The sequence below is a fragment of the Elephas maximus genome, chromosome 8 (genome assembly GCF_024166365.1).
Source record: "Elephas maximus indicus isolate mEleMax1 chromosome 8, mEleMax1 primary haplotype, whole genome shotgun sequence".
NCBI lineage: Eukaryota > Metazoa > Chordata > Mammalia > Proboscidea > Elephantidae > Elephas > Elephas maximus.
The window spans coordinates 130,845,231-130,864,996 of record NC_064826.1 but is presented as its reverse complement, the minus strand read 5'-3'; positions in this window follow the sequence as shown (position 1 = coordinate 130,864,996).

Genomic DNA, 19,766 nt, shown 5'->3' with positions numbered 1-19,766 from the left:
AAACTCTGATCATACCCAGACTTTTGCTCTTTTATCATTTGAAACTTGTTCCTCAGCCCTTCTATGACACTGTCCTTTCCTGAAAACTTGTTGTTTATCTTTTGGATTTTTAATTGTTCTTTTTGAATGATTTCTACTTCTGATTTATTTATTTATTTTTATAATTTTTATTGTGCTTTAAATGAAAGTTTACAAATCAAGTCAGTCTGTCACACAAAAACTTATATACAGCATGCTAAACAACAACAAAAAATGCTACATACTCTCAATTACTCTCCTCCTAAAGAGACAAAGAGACAGCCTGCTCCCTCCCTCCACTTTCTCTTTTCATGTCCATTTTTGCCAGCTTCTAATCCTGCCTTGCCTCTCATCTCCCCTCCAACAGGAGATGCCAACACAGTCTCAAGTGTCCACCTGATCCAGGAAGCTCACTCCTCACTAGCATCCTTCTCCAACACATTGTCCAGCCCAATATATTTCTGAAGAGTTGGCTTCAGGAATGGTTACTTTCCTGGGCCAACAGAAGGTCTGCAGGCCATGACCACTGGGGTCCTCCTAGTCTCAGTCAGACCACTAAGTCTGGTCTTTTTATGAGAATTTGGGGTCTACACCCCACTGTTCTCCTGCTCCCTCAGGGGTACTCTGTTGTGTTCCCTGTCAGGGCAATCATCGGTTGTAGCCAGGCACCATCTAGTTCTTCTGGTCTCAGGATGATGTAGTCGCTGGTTCATGTGGCCCTTTCTGTCTCTTGGGCTCATAATTACCTTGTGTCCTTGGTGTTCTTCATTCTCCTTTGATGCAGGTAGGTTGAGAATCATTGATGCATCTTAGATGGCTGCTTGCTAGCGTTTAAGACCCCAGATGCCACTCTTCAAAGTGGGATGCAGAATGTTTTCTTAATAGATTTTATTCTGCCAATTGACTTAGATGTCCCCTGAAACCATGGTCCCCAAACCCCTGCCCCTGCTACGCTGGCCTTCGAAGCATTCAGTTTATTCAGGAAACTTCTTCCTTTTGGTTTAGTCCAGTTGTGCGGACCTCCCCTGTATTGTGTGTTGTCTTTCCCTTCATCTAAAGTAGATCTTATCTACTACCTAATTAGTGAATACCCCTGTTCCATCCTCCCTCCCTCCCCACTCTCGGAACTAAAAAAGATTGTTTTCTTCTCAGTTTAAACTATTTCTCAAGTTCTTATAATAGTGGTCTTATACAATATTTGTCCTTTTGCAACTGACTAACTTCACTCAGCATAATGCCTTCCAGGTTCTTCCACCTTATAAAATGTTTCACAGATTCATCACTGTTCTTAAACGTTGCATAGTATTCCGTTGTGTGAATATACTATAATTTATCCATTTATCCATTGATGGGCACCTTGGTTGTTTCCATCTTTTTACTATTGTAAACAGTGCTGCAATAAACATGGGTGTGCATATATCTGTTCGTGTAAAGGCTCTTATTTCTCTAGGGTATATTCCAAGGAGTGGGATTGCTGGATCATATGGTAGTTCTATTTCTAACTTTTTAAGGAAGCACCAAATCGATTTCCAAAATGTTAGTACCATTTTACATTCCCACCAGCAGTGTAGAAGTGTTCCAATCTCTCCACAACCTCTCCAACATTCATTCTTTTGTGTTTTTTCTTTTTTGCTGGAGTGAGATGAAATCTCATTGTAGTTTTGATCTGCATTTCTCTGTCTAATGATCGTGAGCATTTCCTTTTGTATGTTTTAGCTACTTGAATGTCTTCTTTTGTGAAGTGTCTGTTTATATCTTTTGCCCATTTTTTACTTAGGTTATTTGTCTTTTTGTAGTTGAGTTTTTGCAGCGTCATGTAGATTTTAGAGATCAGGTGCTGATCAGAAACATCATAGCTAAAAACTTTTTCCCAGTCTGTAGGTAATCTTTTTACTCTTTTGGTGAAGTCTTTGGATGAGCATAGGTGTTTGATTTTTAGGAGCTCCCGGTTATCCAGTTTTTCTTCTGCAATCTTAATAATGTTTTGTATACTGTCGATGCTATGTATTAGGGCTTCTAACATTGCCCTATTTTTTCTTCCACGATTTTTATTGTTTTAGATTTTATATTTAGGTGTTTGATCCCTTTTGATCTCGTTTTTGCATGGAGTGAGGTACAGGTCTTGTTTTGCAGACGAATATCCAGGTATGCCAGCAGTGTTTGTTAAAAAGACTGTCTTTTCCCCATTTTACTGGTTTGGGGTCTTTGTCAAATATTGACTGCTCATATGCGGATGGATTTATGTCTGGATTCTCAACTCTGTTCCATTGGTCTATGTATCTGTTATTGTACCAGTACCAGGCTGTGAAAAGCAATATTTTAAAGTCTATGCAGCTTATGTTTTAATGAAAAATGAAATAAGTATATGTTTATCTTATCTTTCTGCCTTAAGTTTGTGTTTGCAATTAAAGAAGGTTTTGAAGATTATTTCATTGGAAGTGTGGTATCTTTTAATATTTCATAATATCCCATGTAATTAAAATATTAAAATAATTTAAGCACCTACTTTATTTATTTATGGTGAAATTATATACAGCAACACTTTCCAAATCAACAATTTCTACATATACAATTCAGTGACATTGACTACTTCAAAGTGTATATCCATTTCCAAATTATTTCACCTCCAACAACATAAGCTCACTTAATCATAAGCTTATCATCTAAACTTCTGAGTAGTTGTTGTCAATTTTATGACGTATAGATAATTCTTTAAATAACAATGCTTAAGACAAACATTCTTTATTAATTAAGTGAAACTGTTGTTTGGTTTAAAGATTACTTCAGGGAATAGTTTCATTTTAAGGTTTAAGGTACAAAGATGATCTCAGGATAGTTTCAGGGATCATTCGAGCTTAATGGCTCCAAAAGTTCCAGATTCCGTGAGAATTTGAAATTGTGCTTCACATTTTTCACCACTTTTCGTTAGGATTCTTCTATAGAATCCTTGGTTAGAATGTTCAGTATTGCATATATCTACTCAATATCTGTACACAAACACACACACTTATACACACAAGCAAATTTATATATCAGATTGTTTTTTTCTCTTACTTCTGTGTTTCTCCAGTGGAAATGGAAAGATACTGTTTCTTACGGCACATTTTTGAGTCAGAACTGTGTATTTTATGCCTTACTGAATTCATTTTTAAAGAAATATTTGTTGACATTTGTGTAGTTTCCTGTATAGGAATTAATCCAACGCAGTACTTTGCTTTTTGTGTTTTTCCATTTTTTGCTTAGTACTGGATTAAAATTTACTTAAATTTTTTTCCTTTGCAATTTTATGCTTTAACTAACTGAATTTCCTGAAATATAGCAGCAGTATTTGTTTTTGCAATACATGTAACAGAGAACTTTACTAAATATTGTGAGTTGCCACCTTCTAAATGCTAGTAGAGTATACCACAACAATTTGTTTATTTTTGGTGGAGCTATTATAGATTCCATTTTATGGGGAAGCAAAATTTGTACATTTCCTCTGGATTTCAGTATGGTGTATACAATATTTACATTAACAAAAATAGTATACATTTCTTATGAAATGATATTAAATTTATTTATAAAACATTTGTGAGAAAAAGGGTTTAAAATTGATTTCTCAAATATTATTGTAAAAATTAGATGCATGTTAAACATTTCTGGAACTTTTGAGATGGCAAATTCAGTTCAAAAAAATTTTTTTATCGTTACTTGCAAAAGCTGATTGTAGATATTTAGCTAATAAACTGTCAGCTATACAGATAACCCTTTCTATATTTACCTGGAGAAAATTTTCTGTGTTGCTGGACTTTGGAGAAGTCTTCTGGGTTAGAAAAAGACACACTATTTTTTCTTTTGTGTGAAAAAGACATTAAAAAACCAAACCAAAACCACTGCCCTCAAGTCAGCTCATAACGACCATATAGGACAGGGTAGAACTGTTCCATACGGTTTTCAAAGCTATAGATCTTTATGGAAGCAGACTGCCACATCTTTCTTCTGTGGAGCAGCTGATGGGTTCGGACCTTTTGGTTAGCAGCCCAGCGCTTTAACTACTGTACAATCAGGGCTCCTGTGAAAAAGACATTAGCCACATACATTTCAAAAACATTAATCCAAAAACCTTGTGGTGCAAATGAGCCAGTGATAATCTCAAATATTTTCCTTAATATAAATATGCTTATTCATTTTTGAAATTGTTAAATTAGATATTACATCAATTTTCATGTCTAAATTCATCAGTAATGATTTATGTTTTTCTGATTTTTTTTATTTTGTTGGAACACATCGTAAAACATTATTATTGCTTTTATTTTTGTATATGTATTTCTTCTTTGTTGTTGTCTTCATTTTGTCATCACCATCATCTTCTTCACAGTCATGGTAGTATTATTCTTTTTTTTAATTAGGTTTTTCCAAAAAGTTTGCATATATAGTATATTTTGAGAACTTGTACCGCCCCCAAAATTTTTATTTCTCATTTCACATCCTCAGAGGAATGACTCTTTGATTGGTTATAAGTTCTGTCTTAGTTATCTAGTGCTGCTATAACTGAAATACCAAAGGGGATGGCTTTAACAAAGAGAAGTTTATTCTCTCACAGTGTAGTTGGATAGAAGTCCAAATTCAGGGTAGCAGCTCCAAGGAAAGGCTTTCTCTCTCTGTCAGCTCTGGAGGAAGGTTCTTGTCATCAACCTTCCCCTACACTAGGAGCTTCTCTGTGCAGGGACCCTGGGTGCAAAGGACGAGATACTCTCCTGGCTCTTGTTTCTTGGTGATATGAGGTCCCCTTGTCTCTCTGCTGGCTTCTGATCTTGTAGAATGAGTCTTGCTTCATTAACATAACTGCCACTAATCCCTCCTCATTAACATCATAGAGGTAGGATTTACATAGGAAAATCACATCAGATGACAAAATGGTGGACGATCACACAATACTGGGAATCATGGCCCAGCCAAGTTGGCAGATACTTTGGGAGGGGGGGGCACAATTTAATCCACTACAGTTATTAAATTGTTTTTTCTTTCTCTCTTTCTCATTTAGATTCATTTTTTCTTAAAAATTTTATCTTTTCTTTTTATCTTTATTTTTCACTTTTTCTATTTTATTACTTTAGCTTTTAAAGCTGCATTATCATGCAATGCTTTAAACATACCAAAATATATATATTATATATATGAATTATAAACATAACATTAAATAACTATGTGCCTTCCACACAATTTAAGCTGTAGAATTACCAGTTCAATTGCTTCTACTTTTGTGCTCCATTTTTATCCCTTCTCCCAAGAGTTAACTGTTACTCTTTAGTAAATGGAGATCACAGTCTTCTCTCTTGTCATATATGTATGTACTTATATCTATACATACACACGTACATATATACATTTAATTTATTTAAAACAAAATTTATACACATAGTTCTTATAACATATTTTAATTTTTTAGATTCATAAAAATAGTATTCTGCTTGAATATCATTTTCTGCAAACTCGATAATTCAATTTTATTCATTTGGATATTGTTAATTCTCCTGCCCCAAATCATTTAGGTATTTGGATCTGTGGGGCGAGCCCCTGCAATCTGAGCCCTAACTCCTTGCCTTAATGTCATTTTTGAGAACTCAGAGATTTCATTTTTCTGTACAGGCTTCTGCATGTGTATGTTTAAACTTTAATTTAGATGGACTGTTATTTTCCTCAATTATTTAGTAGTTTATTATGCTTATTTTTAGCTAAAACTCTCTTTTTTATGAATAGAATTATATTAGTTTACTTTTCATCCAAATAATGAGAAAGTTTTAAAAAGTAAAACAACAGGAAAATACTGAAAACATAAAGTAGGACTTGAACTCTATTGAATGCATTGAGTGTGTCTTTATATGTATATTTATGACCTACTTTTCAAAAAGACAAACCTGGTATTTCAATTTCTGGCCTCCAAAACTTATAATCTAAAGTTGATTTTTAAGATTTAATGAAAATTGTGTAGTTTTTACAGAGTCATTAATGTATTTATTTACCCTCTTAAGCAAAGATTCAGTGAGTAACTTCAGCAGTATCACTTTTTTTGCTTTTGTTTTCATACATGAAATAGTTTGTTCTTATATTCTTCTTGAGAGTTTTCAAATTTTTAGTGCCACAGATACTATAAAATTTTCCTCTTCACTTTATTCCCAAAGTCTTCTCCTCCATGAAAGATAAAACTTGTTTAAGACTGCAGGATTTGGAGGCACTTGTGATAAAAACAAGCATAAGCTTAGAAATGACATGTTATTGGATTTATATCACGACTTGCTGGGCAAGATAGTTAACCAACCAGAGTGTTGGTTCTGCTTGTTTATTTTAATTTGTAAGTTGGTTGATAATAATTTAAGTGGAAAATGTAAGATTGAAGGGAAACACTAGAAAAGTTTGTTTGTTTCTCTCTGCTTCCTTTTTTTCTTCTCCTATGAATGCTTAAAGTTGTCTGTTGTCACCTCTTTTCCATGAGATCTATTCAATTTACAGTGCATATAATTTCTTATAAGAAAATAAGTGTTTTATTGAATTCTAAAATGGTGAGTTGCTTAGCTGAGTATTAATTTATTTACCTATATCTTTGAAAATTCGAGTTATATGCCAAATGCTAAATTTGATTATACTAATGAAATTAAATACCCTTACTTAGTTGAAACCCTGGCGGTGTAGTGGTTAAGTGCTATGGCTGCTAACCAAGAGGTCAGCAGTTCAAATCCACCAGGCACTCCTTGGAAACTCTATGGGGCAGTTCTACTCTATCCTATAGGGTCACTATGAATCGAAATTGACTCAACGGCAGTGGGTGGTGGGACTTAGTGACACATAGGTAAACAACTTCAGAATTTATTAAAGATTAAAGAGAAACTATGCTCTCCTGTTAATAACTACAGGACCATGAGAAGGAAAAGTGAAGTCTTGAAAAATGACAGGTTACAGTAAAAGAAAGAATTTTTTAGTTTTATGAAATAACTACAATGGTCACATTTGAGTGCATAGGTCCAATGTAAAAGTTATGGTGCTGTTGATTTGTTGTTGTCACATAAACATAAAGTGAAGAAACATATTATTTGTGAGGAACTGAAATATTAATACTACCTGAGAGAAAAAAAAAAATTTAAAAGACAACAACAGAGAGGAGTTCTGGGCAGATGGTCACATGAAAGATCAAAGACTTCAACCTCTCCCACAAGAAAAAAAACAAACAAAAAACACAATAAAAATTTTCAGCAGACACAGCAGAAACCTGTGCAGGTGGACAGAACTCCATGGCAGGCACAGGTAAATAACCAGAGAAGAAAAGAGGAAACAGCAAAATTTACTCTTTTGACCTGTACTCCTTATACTGCCTCTACCTCTCTTTGCCATGGCTTTGCAAACTTTTCGGAGTAACTTCTATGCTGAGTCAAAAAAAAAAAAAAAAAAAACAGAGAGAAAGAGGACAAAAACCTATAGGGAGCAGGAGCATTTGTGAGGCCACTTTGTGTACAGAAAAAAGTCCAGGAGTCAGGCTTAAATAAACATATCCTTGCCACTTCATGTGGGTGTGCCAGCCATCCTCTCCCACAACTGATACTGCGGAGAGATAGCAGCTGCAAATACCGGCCTGGCTGACACCCTATATGAGGAGGGGAGAGAATCTGAATGGAAGGTGGGAGGACTGCCTCAGGGACTTCATATCAGTATCTTGTAGGGAAGGCTCATATTTAAAATAGAAAGGGCCAATTCCACCCCACCTCCACCATAGACCAGTCCAGGAGAGAGAGAGAGAGAGAAAAAAAGAAACCCAACTGCCCAACACCAACCACAGTAAAGCCAGAACCCGCAGCTTCAGATCCTGTCTCCTAAACAGAGGCAACACCTGAAAAGAGCCAGAAGGTCAGCTGCAATTATAATTACTGAGCTCTGCTCCCTGAGAACAGAGAAGCTGAAAAACTTGGCTTTTACTACCTCAGAGACTGCATAATACTAACGGCATCCAAAGGAAAGGGGAGGGCTCATATATCAGGCAGAATGAGCTGGTTTCATCCCACCCATACTCCAGGCCAGTTGAGGAGAGAGAGAGACAGAAAAAAAAATCACATCAAACAAAAGACACTCACTAAACTGGGTAGGTAATAAAGGGGAAAAAGAAAAAAAAAAAACATACGCCCTGGGGATAAAGAAGATTCTGAGTTCCAAAATAAACAGTAAAATACACAAATGCCTCAAGTTCAAACAGAAAGTAAAAGGTATACAACACAAGAGAAGATGACCCATCTAAAAGAACATATTGAAGATGCTAAAATTAGTCCTGTGGAGGACAGGTTAATGGAGAAAATAGAGGATTTGCAAACAATGTTAAATATGATCAAAGAATGAAAGAACATACAAACAGTAAAAACTGAAGATCAGGAAACAAAATGGGGAGCTATATAAGGAGATAATTATAAAAAAAAAAAAAAGAAAGAATGGACTTTAGGAATAGAATAACTGAATTAAAAAAGGCAGGGTACGGTTTCAACAATAAGTTGAAGAAGACAGAAGGCAGAATAATGAACTAGAAAACATAGTAACCAAACTTAGCAAAGCTCAAGAAAAACAAGAGAAAAGTGAATAAAGTCAAATGGAACTATGGGGCCCAATAAAGAAATTCAGTATTAGAATCACAAGGGTCCTTGAACAAGAAGACAGAGAGGACAAGATAAATATATATATATATATACCAATAGATAATAACAGAAAATTTGTCAGAATAAATAAGGAACTGAATCTTCAAATCCAGGAAGGTAGGCATACTCCAAGCAGAATAAATCCAAAGAGGTCTATACCAAGACACATTGTAATCAAATTCTTGAAAAGCAGCAAGAGAAAAACACATTGCAAGATATCAGGGGTCCTCAATAACAGAAAAATATTACAACCTGCTTCTGTAAAGATTACAGCCTTGAAAACCCCATTTGGCAGTTCTACTTTGTCCTATATGCTCAGAATCAATTTGATGGCAATGGGTTTTTTGGAGGAGCTCTGGTGGTGCAGTGGTTAAGAACTTAGCTGCAGGAGGCAGGGCCAATATGGCAGAATAGCCAGACACTGCCTGTGATCCCTCTCACAACATAGGCCTGAAAACACAAGTGAAACAGTTATATTTATCATAAGCTAGAAGCCCTGAACATCAAAGGCAAAGTTAGAAAATGGACTGAGCACCAGGGGGAGGGAGAGCTGGTTCAGAAGCAGAGAGGATTTCCAGACCTGAATCACTGGGATCCCTCAGGCACCATTGCTGGGAGCAGCTGCAGTGGGCTGTGGTAGCGTTCTGCCACTGTTTCTTCAGGGAGAAGCAGCCAGCCTCACAGCCTACTCACACCTCCAGAACCAGAGAACAGCGTTCTCGACAAAAACTAAGTGTTGTTGTTGTTGTTAGGTGCCGTCAAGTCGGTTCTGACTCATAGCGACCCAATGCACAACAGAACGAAAACTGCCTGGTCCTGCGTCATCCCTACAATCATTGTTATGATTGAGTTCATTGTTGGAGCCACTGTGTCAATCCATCTCTTTGAGGGTCTTCCTCTTTTCTGCTGACCCTGTACTTTGCCAAGCATGATGTCCTTCTCCAGGGACTGATCCCTCCGGACAATATGTCCAAAGTATGTAAGATGCAGTCTCACCGTTCTTGCTTCTAAGGAGCATTCTGGTTGTACTTCAAAGACAGATTTGTTTGTTCTTCCGGCAGGCCATGGTATATTCAATATTCTTCACCAACACCAAAGACGTCAATTCTTCTTTGGTCTTCCTTATTCATTGTCCAGCTTTCACATGCATACGATTGAAAATACCATAGTTTTGGTCAGGCGCACCTTAGTCTTCAAGGTGACTTCTTTGCTCTTCAACACTTTAAAGTGGTCCTTTGCAGCAGATTTACCCAGTGCAATGAGTCTTGATTTCTTGACTGCTGCTTCCATGGCTGTTGGTTGTGGATCCAAATAAAATGAAACCCTTGACAACTTCAATCTTTTCTCCATTTATCACGATGTTGCTCATTGGTCCAGTTGTGAGGATTTTTATTTTCTTTATGTTGAGGAGCAATCCATACTGAAGGCTGTGGTCTTTGATCTTCATTAGAAAGTGCTACAAGTCCTCTTCACATTCAGCAAACAAGGTTGTGTCATCTGCATAACGCAGGTTGTTAATGAGCCTTCCTCCAATCCTGATACCCCGTTCTTCTTCATATAGTCCAGCTTCTCAGATTATTTGATCAGCATACAGACTGAATAGGTATGGTGAAAGAAAGCAACCCTGCCACACACCTTTCCTGACTTTTAACCAATCAGTAGCCCCTTGTTCTGTCCCAACAACTGCCTCTTGATCTATGTAAAGATTCCTCATGAGCACAATTAAGTGTTCTGGAATTCCCTTTCTTCGCAATCTTATCCATAATTTGTTATGATCCACACAGTTGAATGGCTTTGCATGGTCAATAAAACACAGGTAAACATCTTCCTGGTATTCTCTGCTTTCAGCCAGGATCCACCTGACATCAGAAATGATAGCCCTGGTTCCATGTCCTCTTCTGAAACCTGCCTGAATTTCTGGCAGTTCCCTGTCAATATACTGCTGCAGCCGTTTTTGAATGATCTTCAGCAAAATTTTGCTTGCATGTGATATTAATGATATTGTTTGATAATTCCCAAATTTGGTTGGATCACCTTTCTTGGGAATAGGCATAAATATGGATCTCTTCCAGTCAGTTGGCCAGGAATATATCTTCCATATTTCTTGGCATGGACGAGTGCACACCTCCAGTGCTGCATCTGTTTGTTGAAACATCTCAAATGATATTCCATCAGTTCCTGGAGCCTTGTTTTTCACCAATGCCTTCAGAGCAGCTTGGACTTCTTCCTTCAGTACCATAGGTTCTGATCGTATGCCACCTCTGGGAATGGCTGAACATTAATTCTTTTTGGTATAATGACTCTGTGTAGTCCTTCCATCTTCTTCTGATGCTTTCTGCATCTTTTAATATCTTCCCCACAGAATCCTTCACTATTGCAGCTCAAGGCTTGAGTTTTTTCTTCAGTTCTTTCAGCTGGAGAAATGCCAAATGTATTCTTCCCTTTTGGTTTTCCATCTTCAGCTCTTCGCACATTTCATTGTAATACATTATTTTGTCTTCTTGTGCCACCCTTTGAAATCTTCAGTTCTTTTACTTCATCAATTCTTCCTTTTGCTTTAGCTGCTCAACGTTTGAGAGCAAGTTTCAGAGTCTCCTCTGACATCCAGCTTGGTCTTTTCTTTCTTTCCTGTCTTTTCAATGACCTCTTGCTTTCTTCATGTATGATGTCCTTGGTGTCATTCCACAACTCACCTGGTCTTCGGCCAGTAGTGTTCAATGAGTCAAATGTATTCTTCAGATGGTCTCTAAATTCAGGTGGGATATACTTAAGGTCATATTTTGGCTCTCATGGACTTGCTCTGATTTTCTTCAGTTTCAGCTTGAACTTGCATGTGAGCAGTTGAGGGTCTATTCCACAGTCGGCCCCTGGCCTTGTTCTGACTGACGATATTGAACTTTTCCATCGTCCCTTTCCACAGATATAGTCAATTTGATTTCTGTGTGTTCCATCTGGCAAGGTCCGTGTATATAATCGCTGTTGATGTTGGTGATAGAAGGTATTTGCAATGAAGAAGTCGTTGGTCTTGCAAAATCTTATCATTTGATCTCTGGCATTGTTTCTATCACCAAGGCCATATTTTTCAAGTACTGATCATTCTTTTTTGTTTCCAACTTTCACATTCCAATCACCAGTAATTATCAATGCATCTTGATTGCATGTTTGATCAATTTCAGACTGCAGCAGCTTATAAAAATCTTCTATTTCTTCATTTCTGGCCCTAGTGGTTGGTGCATAAATTTGAATAATAGTCATATAACTGGTCTTCCTTGTAGGCATATGGATATTATTCTATCACTGACAGCATTGCACTTCAGGATAGATTTTGAAATGTTCTTTTTGACTTTTTGACAACTCTTCAAGTTGTCATTCCCAGCATAGTATACAATATGGTTGTCTGATTCAAAATGGACCATGCCAGTTCATTTCAGCCCACTAATGCCTATGATATCTATGTTTTTGTGTTCCATTTCATTTTTGATGTTTTCCAATTTTCCTAGATTCCTACGTCATACATTCCAAGTTCCAAATTTTAATGGATGTTTGCAGCTGTTTCTTCTCATTTTGAATCATGCCACATCAGCAAATGAAGGTCTCAGAATCTTTACTCCATCCACGTCATTAAGGTTGACTCTACTTTGAGGAGGCAGCTCTTCCCCAATCATCTTTTGAGTGCCTGCCAACCTGGGGGGCCCGTCTTCCAGGATTATACCAGACAATGTTCTGCTGCTATTCATACGGTTTTCACTGGGTAATGCTTTTCAGAAGTAGACTGCCAGGTCCTTCTTCCTAGTCTGTCTTAGTCTGGATGCTCAGCTGAGGCCTGTCCTCCATGGGTGACCCTGCTTGTGTCTCAATACTGGTGGCATAGGTCCCAGCATCACCCCAAGAGGGAAAGCACCACTGTACGACAAACTGACTGACATGTTGGGGAAAAGCTAAGTACTCATGTATATTTTAAAGCACCCCCCACCGTCAAGTACAATTCAGAAGCTGTTGATTTCCCTGGGCCTGACATAGGCCCTGTTGACTGCCCAGATTCATCCTCCTGGACTTGGAGTAGGAATAAATTCACATTTGTGGGAAAAGATAATTTGCCAGGTCCACTGACATGGGGAGCTCAGGAGAGAAGTGCCTCCTGTCCAGGCATAAACAGTCAGTGGAATTTGAATACTTTTCCCCCCTGCATGGAACTGTGTGGGCCTATTTCAAGAGACTAGGCCCTTGTTGGCAGACTGCAACCATTTCAGCTGTGTAGGGTGAAGTGGGTGTTTGATATTTGACACCGCTTTACCTATTAAACAGGGGCCTCACCTACCCACATCAGGGGCCTAAGGATTGGTGGCTCCACTCAGGTCACCCAGCCACCTGTGACAGGGGTCCAAGGATAACTGGTACCTCCCAGTCCTTACAACCAAAAGTATTGGGTGCCCATGATCCATCTGCAGAACCCACCCACCTGTACGCTCTAGAGAACAGAGACATGCTTTCCTCACAGTCACTTGGGGGACAAGTCTCAGTCCCATGCCTTGTTCAGAGCCTGGGTCCCTGCTGCAACCAGATACCAGTACCTACACCAATTATCCTGGCCCCTCTAAGAGTGTAGGACACAGCCTTTACCACACACTTGATGATCAGCTACTTCGACACCAGAGCTGAATTCATACAAGAAAACTGAATGGACTTCTAGTCCGATATACCTGATAACAGCTCTAGCCAACTGGTAACAGGACCTCAGATCTCCAAAGGTGAAAATAATCAATCTAGCTCACTCAAGCAACCCATTTGGGGATATCTAAACAAAGCAAAGCAAAAAGCTAGGATACAGTAAGCAAACATAAAACAAACTAACACAATAACTTATAGATGGCTTGGAGACAACAGTCAATATCAAGTTACACAAAGAAACAGACCATGATCGCCTCAACAAGCTCTCAAAACAAAGAATCAAGGGATGTTCTGGATGTAAATGCCTTCCTGAAATTACCAGATGCAGAATTATAATGATTAATATACAGAATTCTCAAGATATCAGGAACAAGACTAGCAAGATCAGGCAATATGCAGAACAAGCCAAGGAACACAACAGATAAAGTAGTTGAAGAAATGTAAAAGGTTATTCAAGAACATAATGAAAAATTTAATAAGCTGCAAGAATCCTTAGAGAGACGGCTATCAGAAATTCAGAAGACTGACGATAAAATAACGGAATTACACAGCTCAATAGAAAGACAGAGTAGAATTGAGCAAGTGGAAGGCAGAATTGGTGAGCTTGAAGATAATGCACTTGGCACCAATATATTTGAAGAAAAATCAGATAAAGAATTTAAAAAAGTAAGAAACTTTAAGAATCATGTGGGAATCTATGAAGAGAAATAACCTATGAGTAATTGGACTACCTGAACAGGGAGGGACAACAAAAAATTCAGAGAGAATTGTTGAAGATTTGTTGGCAGAAAACTCTGATATTGTGAAAGATGAGAAGATGTCTATCCAAGTTGTTCATTGAACTCCACATAAGGTAGATTTTAAAAGAAAGTCACCAAGACATATTATAATCAAACTTGCCAAAACCAAAGATAAAGAGAATTTTGAGAGCAGCTAGGGATAAATGAAACATCACTTAAAGGAGGGTCAATAAGAATAAGCATGGACTACTCAACAGAAACCATGCAGGCAAGAAGGCAATGGAATGACTTATGTAAATCATTGAAGAAAAAAAAGCAAGCCAAGAACCATATATCCAGCAAAACTGTCTCTCAAATATGAAGGTGAAATTAGGACATTTCCAGACAAACAGAAGTTTAGGGAATTCATAAAAACCAAACCAAAAATACAAGAAGTACTAAAGGGAGCTCTTTGGTTAGAAGATCAATAATATCAGGTATCAACCCAAGGGCAGAACACTGGACAGAGCAATCAGATGTCAACACAGACAAGGAAATCGCAAAAATAAATCAAGATTAAAAAAAAAAAATGCTCAAAACAGGGAAACAGGGATGTTATTATGTAAAGAAGAAAACATTAAAATAATAAAGTGGGACTAAGAAATGTAGTCGTAGATCTTTCATATGGAGAGGAAGACAAGGCGAAATAAAGACATGAACGTTGCATTTAAACTTAGAAAAATAGGGGTAAATATTACAGTAACCAAAAAAGAGACCGACTATCCTACTCATCAAAATAAAAGGAGAAAAAAATAGAAACTCAGCAGATACAAAATCAACAGCAATGAATAAGAGGAAAAGACAGTATCTAAAGGTAAACTATACAGCACAAAAAATTAAAAGGGAAAAAGAAACTGCCAACAATGCACTGAAAAGACATCAAAATGACAGCACTAAAATCATACCTATCTGTAATTACACTGAATGTAAATGGACTAAATGCACCAATAAAGAAACAGAGAGTGGCAGAATGGATAAAAATATAAGATCGGTCTATATGGTGCTTACAAGAGACACACCTTAGACTTAGAGACAAAAACAGACTCAAAGGATGGAAAAAACTATATCAAGAAAAGAACAATTGAAACAATCAAAAAAGACCAGAAGTGGCAGCATTAACTTTAAAGTTAAAGCCACCACAAAGGATGAGGAGGGACACTAAATAATGATTAAAGGGACAATATACCAGGAGGATATAACCATATGAAATATTTATGCACCCAATGACAGGGCTATAAAAAAAAAAAAAGGGCTATAAGATACATAAAATAAACTCTATTAGCATTGAAAAGTGAGATAGCACCACAATTATAGTAGGAGACTTCAACACACCACCTTCAGTGAAGGACAAGACATCCAGAAAGAAGCTAAATAAAGACACTGAAGATCTAAATGCCACAATCAACCAACGTGACCTCATAGACATATACAGGACACTCCACCCAACAGCAGCCAAGTATACTTTCTTTTCTAGTTCACATGGAACTTTCTCTAGTATTGACACATATTAGGTCATAAAGCAAGACTTAGCAGAATCCAAAACATTGAAATATTACAGAGCATCTTCTCTGACCATAAGGCCATAAAAGTAGGAATCGATAAGAGAAAAAAGCAGGGAAAAGAAATCAAACATTTGGAAACTGAACAATATCCTGCTCAAAGATGACTGTGTGTTATAGAAGACGTTAAAGATGAAATAAAGAAATTCATAGAATCCAATGAGAATAAAAACACTTCCTATTAGGACCTTTGAGACACAGCAAAAGCAGTACTCAGAGGTCAATTTATATCAATAAATGCACACATACAAAGAGAGGAAAGGGCCAAAATAAAAGAAGCATCCCTACAACTGGAAACAATAGAAAGAGAACAATAGAAAAAACACTCAGGTACAAGAAGAAAGCAAATAATAAAAATTAGAACAGAGTTAAATGAAATAGAAAACAGAAAAACATGACAGAAAAAATCAGGGCAATGCTAGGAATCTAAATACATGGCATAAACAGTATACAAAACATTACTAACTATGCAGAAGAGAAACTAGACATCTGGGAGCTCCTAAAAACCAAACACCTATTCTCATCCAAAGACTTCACCAAAAGAGTAAAAAGATTACCTACAGACTTGGAAAAAGTTTTTAGCTATGACATTTCTGATCAGCGTCTGATCTCTAATAGCTACATGATATTGCAAAAACTCAACTACGAAAAGACAAATAACCCACTTAAAAAATGGGCAAAGGATATGAACAGACACTTCACTAAAGAAGACACTCAGGTAGCTAACAGATACATGAGGAAATGCTCATGATCGTTAGGCATTAGAGAAATGCAAATCAAAATTACAGTGAGATTCCATCTCACTGTAACAAGGCTAGCATTAATCCAAAAAACACAAAACAATAAATGTTGGAGAGGTTGTGCAGAGACTGGAACACTTATACACTGCTGGTGGGAATGTAAAATGGTACAACCACTTTGGAAATCGATTTGGTGCTTCCTTAAAAACTAGAAATAGAATTACCATATGATCCAGCAATCCCACTCCTTGGAATATATCCTAGAAAATTAAGAGCCTTTACACGAACAGATATATACACACCTATGTTCATTGCAGCACTGTTTACAATAGCAAAAAGATGGAAGCAACTAAGGTGCCCATCAACAGATGAATGTATAAATAAATTATGGTATATTCACACACCGGAATACTACGCATTGATAAAGAACAATGATGAATCGGCCTGAGACTAGAAGAACTATATGGTGCCCAGCTACAACCAACGACTGCCCTGACAGGGAGTGCAACAGAGAACCCCTGAGGGAGCAGGAGAGCAGTGGGATGCAGACCCCAAATTCTCATAAAAAGATCAGACTTAATGGTCTGAGTGGGACTAGAAGAATCCCAGAGGTTATAGTCCCCAGACCTTCTGTTCATCCAAGACAGGAGCCATTCTCAAAGTCAACTCTTCAGACAGGGGTTGAACTGGACTATGGGATAGAAAATGATACTGGTGAAGAATGAGCTTCTTGGATCCAGTAGACACATGAGACTATGTTGGCATCTCCTGTTTGGAGGGGAGATGAGAGAACAGAGGGGGTCAGAAGCTGGCCAAATGGACACAAAAATAGATAGTCTAGGGAAAGAGTGTGCTGCTTCATTAGTGGGAGAGTAATTGGGAGTATATAGCAAGGTGTGTATAGATTTTTGTACGTGAGACTGACTTGACTTGTACAATTTCACTTAAAGCATAAAAAAAAAAAAAAGAGACTGGCTGCTAACCAAAAGGTTGGCAGTTTGAATCTACCAGCTGTTCCTTGGAAACTGTATAAGACAGTCCTAATCAGACCTATAGGGTCACTATAGTCATAATCCACTCGATGGCAAAGGGTCAATAAGATTAAGCATAGATTTCTCCTAAAAAACTCTGGAGGCCAAACGGCAATGGAATGATATATATAAAGTACTGTAAGAAAGGACTTGTCAACCAAGAATTCTTTACCCAGAAAAGTTGCCTTTGGGGGCCGGGCCAAGATAGCAGAGCAGTCAGATGCTTTCTGTGGTCCCTGTTACAACAAAGATCTGAAAAAAAGCAAGTGAATCACATATATATGACAAGCTCAAAACAAAGGTTGAGGAATCAGCCTGAGCAGCAGAGAGAGGGAGAAACAGGTCAGAAGCAGCAAGGAGTTGCAAGACTAGGCTCGGCAGGAACTGACACCCCACAGCCGGATTCCATTACTGCCTCGAGCACAGTGGGGCAAGTAGAGGTGTTTTGGACATGTTTTCCACGTCAGGAGAGGCTGAATGGCAGAGTCTGCTCAACCCTCCAGAACAAGGGAGAAGCAGCCCTCAATCAGCAAGTAGATATGTACTTGTGTTTAACCTACTTCACGGATCCAAAAATACCCCTTCAGGAAAAACCTCTCTGCCATTTACCTGCTCCCTATCCACTCTGCATTGGGTCCCAGCTAGCTGCATTCCCTGGGTGGGTAGAAGGCCCCTGCGCTCATCCTGAGCCATTCTCCTGGGCTTAGAAAGGGAAAAAAATAACATACAGGGAAAAAATAATCTGCCGGCTCCCCTAAGCCAAACTTTCCCTTCCCCTGTGAGGTATTTTCAGAAGTACCACTATGCTAATTTGTTTTTACACATTGCTGTAAAAAATTAGCTGGTGTGCTTTCAAAAATCCCTCACGGGGAGAGGGAGTGATAGGTAAACAAATGTAGAAGGTGTGCATTGTTTGCATTAAAATATAGTATGCACCTAACATCAGGTGAGACAATTACTGACAGATCAGAAAAGGGTTGTAGACAATTCTACAACAATAGTTGGCAACTTTTAATACATGATTTTCAATAATGGACAAAATGTCTAAAAAGAAGATAAGGACATAGATGTTGGTGAAGGATATTGAATATACCATGGACTGCCAGAGGAATGAACAAATCTGTCTTGTAAAAAGGACAGCCAGAATGCTCCTTAGAAGCAATGATTGCAAGGCTTCATCTCATGGACTTTGGACATGTTACCTGGAGGGACCAGTTCCTGGAGAAGACATAATCTTGGTAAAGCAGAGAGGGTCAATGAAAAGAGGAAGAACCTCAAATGGATGAATTGTCACAGTGCCTGCCAACAATAGCGTTAAACGTAGCAATGATTGTGAAGATGGTGCAGGAACAGGCAGTGTTTTGTTCTGTCATACATAGGGTCCCTATGAGTAGGAATTGTCTTGATAGCACCTAACAACAACAACAACAACACAAGAAGGACATAGAGGACTTAAACCACAACATAATCCAATTCGAGCTAATGAACTACAGTCATAATCAGAACAATACACATTTTTATTTTTTCTTCTATAACATGAATAGACCACCTGTTAGGCTACAAACAAGTCTCTCCAAATTTAAAAAGACTGAAATTACACAAAGTATCTTCTCTAACCACAAAGGAATAACATTAGAAATTAATAGCAGAAGAAAAACTAGAAAACACACAAATTCATGGAAATTAAACAACACACACTGAACAACCAATGAGTTAAGGAAGCAATCAAGAGAGAAATAAAAAATACCTGGAGATAAATGAAAATGAAAACACAATATATTAAAACTTATGGGATGAGTGAAGACAGTCCTCAAAGATAAATTTATAGTAGTAAACATCTACATTTAAAAAAGAAGAAACGAGGCCAACATGGCATAATAGAAGCTTCATGTCATCCCTCTTACAACAACAACAAAGACCCCAAAAAACAAGTAAATTGATTATATATGACAATCTAAGGGCCCTGATCATCAAAGACAAAGCTGAAGAGTCAGACTAAACATCAGGGGAAAGGAGAGACAATTCAAAAGCAGCAGAGAAGTGCCAGTTGTGAAGTTGCTGGCACCCTGCTGGCTAGGTCACCGGGTGCATGCAGGCTGAGGTGAGCAGTAGTATTCGAGACACATCTCACCATATCAGTAAAGCTGGGCAGTGGTGAGTCTGCACACACTTTCGGAGCCAGGTGCAAAAGTTAAGTGCAAGCACCTAACCTACTGTGCAGATGCAAAATAATTATTCCCCCACAGAGCTTCACAGCAAAGTGCTTCCTTCTCCTCAGCCACCCCCCAACCCATTCCACTTCAACATCTTTCCAGCAGTA